Source organism: Heptranchias perlo, chromosome 8 (genome assembly GCF_035084215.1).
Source record: "Heptranchias perlo isolate sHepPer1 chromosome 8, sHepPer1.hap1, whole genome shotgun sequence".
Taxonomy (NCBI): domain Eukaryota; kingdom Metazoa; phylum Chordata; class Chondrichthyes; order Hexanchiformes; family Hexanchidae; genus Heptranchias; species Heptranchias perlo.
In genome coordinates, this window is record NC_090332.1 from 8506598 (window position 1) to 8512597 (window position 6000).

Genomic DNA, 6000 nt, shown 5'->3' on the forward strand with positions numbered 1-6000 from the left:
CTATGCCTCCCCACCTCTCCTCCTTAAAGGAGCTCCTTAAAACCTACCTTTTTGACCAAGCTTTTGGTCACCTGTTGTAATATCTTCTACTTTGGCTCAGTGTTAATTTTTTTTTGTTTGATTATGCTCCAGTGAAGCACCTTGGGATGAGTTTTACTAAGTTAAAGGCCCTATATAAATGCAAGTTGTTGTCGTTTGAATATTTTTCATTCCCCTACCACCAAATTAGCAACAGAGCATTGAATAGGAAATTTGCCAACAATTTGAAGCTTCCCACAATCTCTTTTTCCTGATGCAATAGTTAGAATCATAGAATCATAGAAGTTTACAACATGGAAACAGGCCCTTTGGCCCAACATGTCCATGTCGCCCAGTTTATACCACTAAGCTAGTCCCAATTGCCTGCACTTGGCCCATATCCCTCTATACCCATCTTACCCATGTAACTGTCCAAATGCTTTTTAAAAGACAAAATTGTACCCACCTCTACTACTGCCTCTGGCAGCTCGTTCCAGACACTCACCACCCTTTGAGTGAAAAAATTGCCCCTCTGGACCCTTTTGTATCTCTCCCCTCTCACCTTAAATCTAAGACCCCTCGTTATAGACTCCCCTACCTTTGGGAAAAGATTTTGACTATCTACCTTATCTATGCCCCTCATTATTTTATAGACTTGAATAAGATCACCCCTCAACCTCCTACTCTCCAGGGAAAAAAGTCCCAGTCTATCTAACCTCTCCCTATAAGTCAAACCATCAAGTCCCGGCAGCATCCTAGTAAATCTTTTCTGCACTCTTTCTAGTTTAATAATATCCTTTCTATAATAGGGTGACCAGAACTGTACACAGTATTCCAAGTGTGGCCTAACTAATGTCTTGTACAACTTCAACAAGACATCCCAACTCCTGTATTCAATGTTCTGACCAATGAAACCAAGCAAGCTGAATGCCTTCTTCACCACCCTATCCACCTGTGACTCCACTTTCAAGGAGCTATGAACCTGTACTCCTAGATCTCTTTGTTCTATAACTCTCCCCAACGCCCTACCATTAACGGAGTAGGTCCTGGCCCGATTCGATCTCCCAAAATGCATCACCTCACATTTATCTAAATTAAACTCCATCTGCCATTCATCGGCCCACTGGCCCAATTTATCAAGATCCCGTTGTAATCCTAGATAACCTTCTTCACTGTCCACGATGCCACCAATCTTGGTGTCATCTGCAAACTTACTAACCATGCCTCCTAAATTCTCATCCAAATCATTAATATAAATAACAAATAACAGCGGACCCAGCACCGATCCCTGAGGCACACCGCTGGTCACAGGCCTCCAATTTGATAAAACTACCCTCTACAACCACCCTCTGTCTTCTGTCATCAAGCCAATGTTGTATCCAATTGGCTACCTCACCTTGGATCCCGTGAGATTTAACCTTATGTAACAACCTACCATGCAGTTGATACTCATTGGCTTAGACTGTATTTTTAAAAAGAATTTAGGTGGTTGTCTGGGCACACTGAAGGATTTTATTTTTAAAGACATAGAAATAAATTCGTGGAATATTTAATTTATCAAAACAAAAGAAAATTTAACTTTAGACAGGAATGAACATTTCAATTTCTAGCTCCCAATATGGCATTCCACTCGAACATAGTATCAAAAATAATCTACCAAACAGTACAAATTCATTATGCATTACAAAATGCCTTCCTTATTTAAAACGGCATGGGACTTAATGAACAATGGAAAACTACATTAATTAAGGTCACAAGATGACTGTCATTTTCATTCAAGTGAAAAAGGAAACCATAATACTTCAATATCAATATTATTTGGTGCCATATGATTTACAAACGACATTATTCTGTGAATATGCTGGGGAACTGGTCCAATAAAACCATTTTTGGAATTGACTTCAAGTGGTCTCTCAATACAGATCCAAATCTAATTGTTGGGACTGTTAGGCGGTCACTTGGTCGAGAAATTTCTCCGAGCAGTTTCTGCTCCGCTGGCGTTACTTCGTCGGAGTGCGGTGGAAACCCCGTTTACGCGAATAAACGGAGTTTCCGGTGAAGTAACGCTGGCGTAACGGGGGCAACTCCGAGGAATTGCCCAGCCTTTGTTAACAAGGGACGTAACAAGGCAGATCAGAATTAAAGTGAAGTTGGATGATCTACCGTCTAAAATAACCATGCCTCAATATTCGCAGACGCCTAACTAAACCTTCCAATTGTAAACAATTTTACAATTCCACACCGCCTGAGGAAGGGGAAAGCCCCCGAAAGCTTGTGGGATTAAAAATAAAATCGTTGGACTATAACTTGGTGTTGTAAAATTGTTTACAATTGTTAACCCCAGTCCATCACCGGCATCTCCATATCATGGCTAAACCTTCCAAAGCACACGATGTTAAGTGTGGCATTGTCAGTGACTGGTTAGCAATTCGTTCACTGTCCCGGGGCAAATTAAACTATCATACAGCGAAAGACAAATATCACACACTTTATGCACAAAGCAGTCAATATCTGATAAAATATATCTCTATTTCAATTGATATAGTATGTAGAAAGCTAAATTTGAAACACAGCAATCATCGGCTTCACACTTCAGATGAAGCTTAACGTACAGGAATCCAAGTTGAAACGACTACTGGGACAGCAGTTGCAGTTGTTTTTTTCGAGTACATAAGACAGATCAATATGTTTAAATAGACCACAGTTCTCCCTACCGCATCCGGGTTCTATATTTTGTCAAATGATCATTAACGATCCAAAGTAGCAGATTATGTTATTAGTCTGCAAAAATATGTTTCTATACCGTATGAGGAAACAATGATCGCCCTAAAGTCGATTCTAGAGTTTGAACTGCATGCTGGAAAGCAGATTGCGATCTTTATGCCACGGCTAAAATTGATCATTTACAAAAATAACAAAAGGTTACAGTGACTACACCATTTAATAGTACTATTAATAAGACTATCGACAATGCACGGAGTTGACCATCGACAGTAGACACGTCCTTCATGATAACTAGCTTCCCTCGTCTGAAACCCACAACGAACTAAATTCTAGGACGAACAAGATCGCAAATGAAATTTACAGTTCTGAGTTCACTACCGAGACCGATCACCCTTTTCACCCTTCACTGGACATCTGGCTGATTTTGATATTCAGAACAAACAGATAAACACCTACATACCCCAAACAATATTAATCACAACTTCTGAATCACGACCCCAAGTCTCAACATAAAACATCTTAAACACTACCATGCAGTCAAACTACACCCTATTCCCAAGAGTGGAACTTGCCAAATCATCATTCTCACCGAGCTTCACAAAAAGCTTCAGTGTATTTAAATCCACAAACAAAATTTTAAAAAAGGAGCCATCCAGAACATAGATAAAACAGCAACTTTTTGTACTGTAACAAATACCTGGCATAAATAAATATTCGATCCCGAAAAACACAAAGAAAATAAATAAACCATTTAGCACTAAAACCATAATAATTGTGATACTCACCGCATATTCCGTTAGCAGAATACGTGTATTGCTGCCGAGAGGTGAGTCGGAACCCTCAAGCTTCTCGCGCGCTAACTCCAGATCTAAACCGAGCGCAACCAGCAACAGGTTTGACATACACAACTCGCATCCACTCCTGGCTCCACCATTCTTAAACAAGGGAGACTCTCCCCACTCGCAGATTAGGATTTAAACTAGATGAAACTGAAGTGATTAATTGTGCGCGCCGCCGTGTCATTCCTGATTATAAATTCGTTCTCGTCACTTTTAATAAGAATAAATAGTTATTACCTGTAAATAAATAGATGTCAGTTACAACTGTCCTCCCTGTCTTGGGGGGAACAGTGAGCGGCTCTCTGCGGTAAGCATGAGTCACAGAGTAAACACTTCACCCAAGTTTCGTTCTGTGAATGAACCCGTGTACCGATTTTAGCGCCTTTAAATGTAGACACAAGAGACTGCCTCAAATGAACAAACAGTAAAGATTCTGACACCTATCCGGCCTCCTCGCCGTACAGAAATGACTACAAACTAAAGAACGCGCGTCCTTTCCCAACAATGGTCAGAAGAACCCCTCCTGACACAACGTTGCGAGAGGTGGGATTCTGAGCAGAAATGTTGCGAAACCCAACACTCTGTGAATGGGGCGCAAAGGTGAGCGTTCCGTGGCCGTGCACGCGCGCGGGCGGGAGTCTGGGACAAGAACGGGCGCGTTCGCGACGGCGGCGCGCGAAACACGTGCCCGCGGTGGGTGAGTGGTCCACCGTTTGCTCGCACACAGACAGCATCAAACAGGAGCAGATTACTTCATGCTGCCAACAGTCTGCATTGCGAGTCTAACCAGTGATGCTAATAGAAAACACTGCTGGATATTCTTTGACCTGATTATGTTCGAGATTCAGGATCAAGCTGGGAGGTGGATTTGTGGCTGAAAGGGTCTTGCTTAATAGACCCGATCCTCAGTTTCTTGGGGGCATGCCTCTGTGAAAGCCCCTCAAATGAGGACCTTGAATAAGATAGTTAATGACCCGTAAGCCTGCTCATGAGTGTCTAGAACATCAAGATGGCTGGCAAGCTATCCAAGTATGTCCTTTCACCACAATGAAGACAGAAACCCATTAAGTAGCTGATGAAGAAACTCTCAGCCTTGAAGTGACAGCAGTCGGAAAAGTTGTTAGCTGGAAGTTGGGTATGAGATGCATTTATACATGCACGGTTTGGTGCCCTGATTGGAGAGACAAATGGTTGCTGTCGAAGTTCAGCATGGCATAAGGTTTGTGTGCGGAAAATGATGCCAAAAGGTTCACACACTACCTAGCCCAGCAGTGGGAAGCTTACCAGCACTCAGTCCTGATAATCTATGTTGTTTTAACCAATTAAATCTTAGCCAACCTGCACCTAAGTTCTCGGTCCTGGGTAAGTGGCATGTTCCTCTACTGGTAGAGAGTGTACACTTCTTATCAGGCAGATGGAAACTACTTACATCGATTCTTGCTGGGTAATTTAGTTTGAAGAGTTTTAAACATGGTGAGAATTTCCTGTGTATTTGCGCCCAGAAACACTCACATTCAGAGCGTAAAGCAAATACCCAGCGTAAAAGATCAAGCAAATCCGGGTGCAAGTGTGTTACGTAATTACACTACACCTAAATTTCCTCGCTCTTTTGCACCTGTCTATCGATCCCTGCTCCCAAATGCATCTCTGTTCATTATAATGGCTCCACCCCCAGGCTAAAGAGCCATACATGCGAATTTCCTGTGATTACACTGGTTGAAAACAGGTGTAAAATTAAGCCCAGAATTTTAGGCACAGCGGGAAGCAAAGTCATTTTTCTGGTAATTTATTGTGATTTTGCTTTCCTCACTGAGACCTGCTCTGTATTTTTTGTTTCTTTGAATGAATTTTTATGGCATCAGTAAAAGTCACATTAAAAATGAAAAAGCTTCCATGATTGCATGTTCTTAAACATACTATGACTGATGTACATGTATGATGGTTAAATGGCTTGAAACCTTAATTTTCTTACTTAAAGAAGGAATAATATGGTGCGAGTTCTGTGCTTTCTTTGGGCCCCGATTGTTTACGCTGATTTCCTCTTGTTTATGCCAATTTTTCCGTTCCATCGTATGCTAATGAGATTGGCAAGAAATTTAGGCATAAATTGACATCGCACGAATGGGCATAATTTCAGATATAACTTCCCGATTACACCCTCACAGGAAATTCCATCGTGGTAATGCTTTTTCTACCTGTGTCAGGCACTCGACTGATCAGAAAGCAAATTGTCCTGATTGGGTTTTTCTTAGTTACAAGTACTAACATGAGATTACTTTTTAATTTAAAACTTTCCCCATACTGTCTGAGCTATAAAGACTTTTGAATATTATTACCCATGGAGAAAAAGTTTTGTGAAATGGGGTTGGGCACTTTACAACTATGTAACATTCCATCAACTAAATCATGTCAGTCATCT

General features: G+C 41.3%; 1 protein-coding gene across 1 annotated transcript in view; it reads right to left on the reverse strand.

Moving 5' to 3' along the window:
- The window catches only part of zgc:172136 (uncharacterized protein LOC566376 homolog), an 89541-nt gene extending 85943 nt beyond the window's left edge, over positions 1 to 3598 (reverse strand). The window contains exon 1 of the mRNA XM_067988607.1: positions 3528 to 3598. The gene's annotated coding sequence lies outside the window, so the exon portion shown is untranslated. The remainder of the gene's footprint in view (positions 1 to 3527) is intronic.
- Positions 3599 to 6000: the final 2402 nt, after the last annotated feature.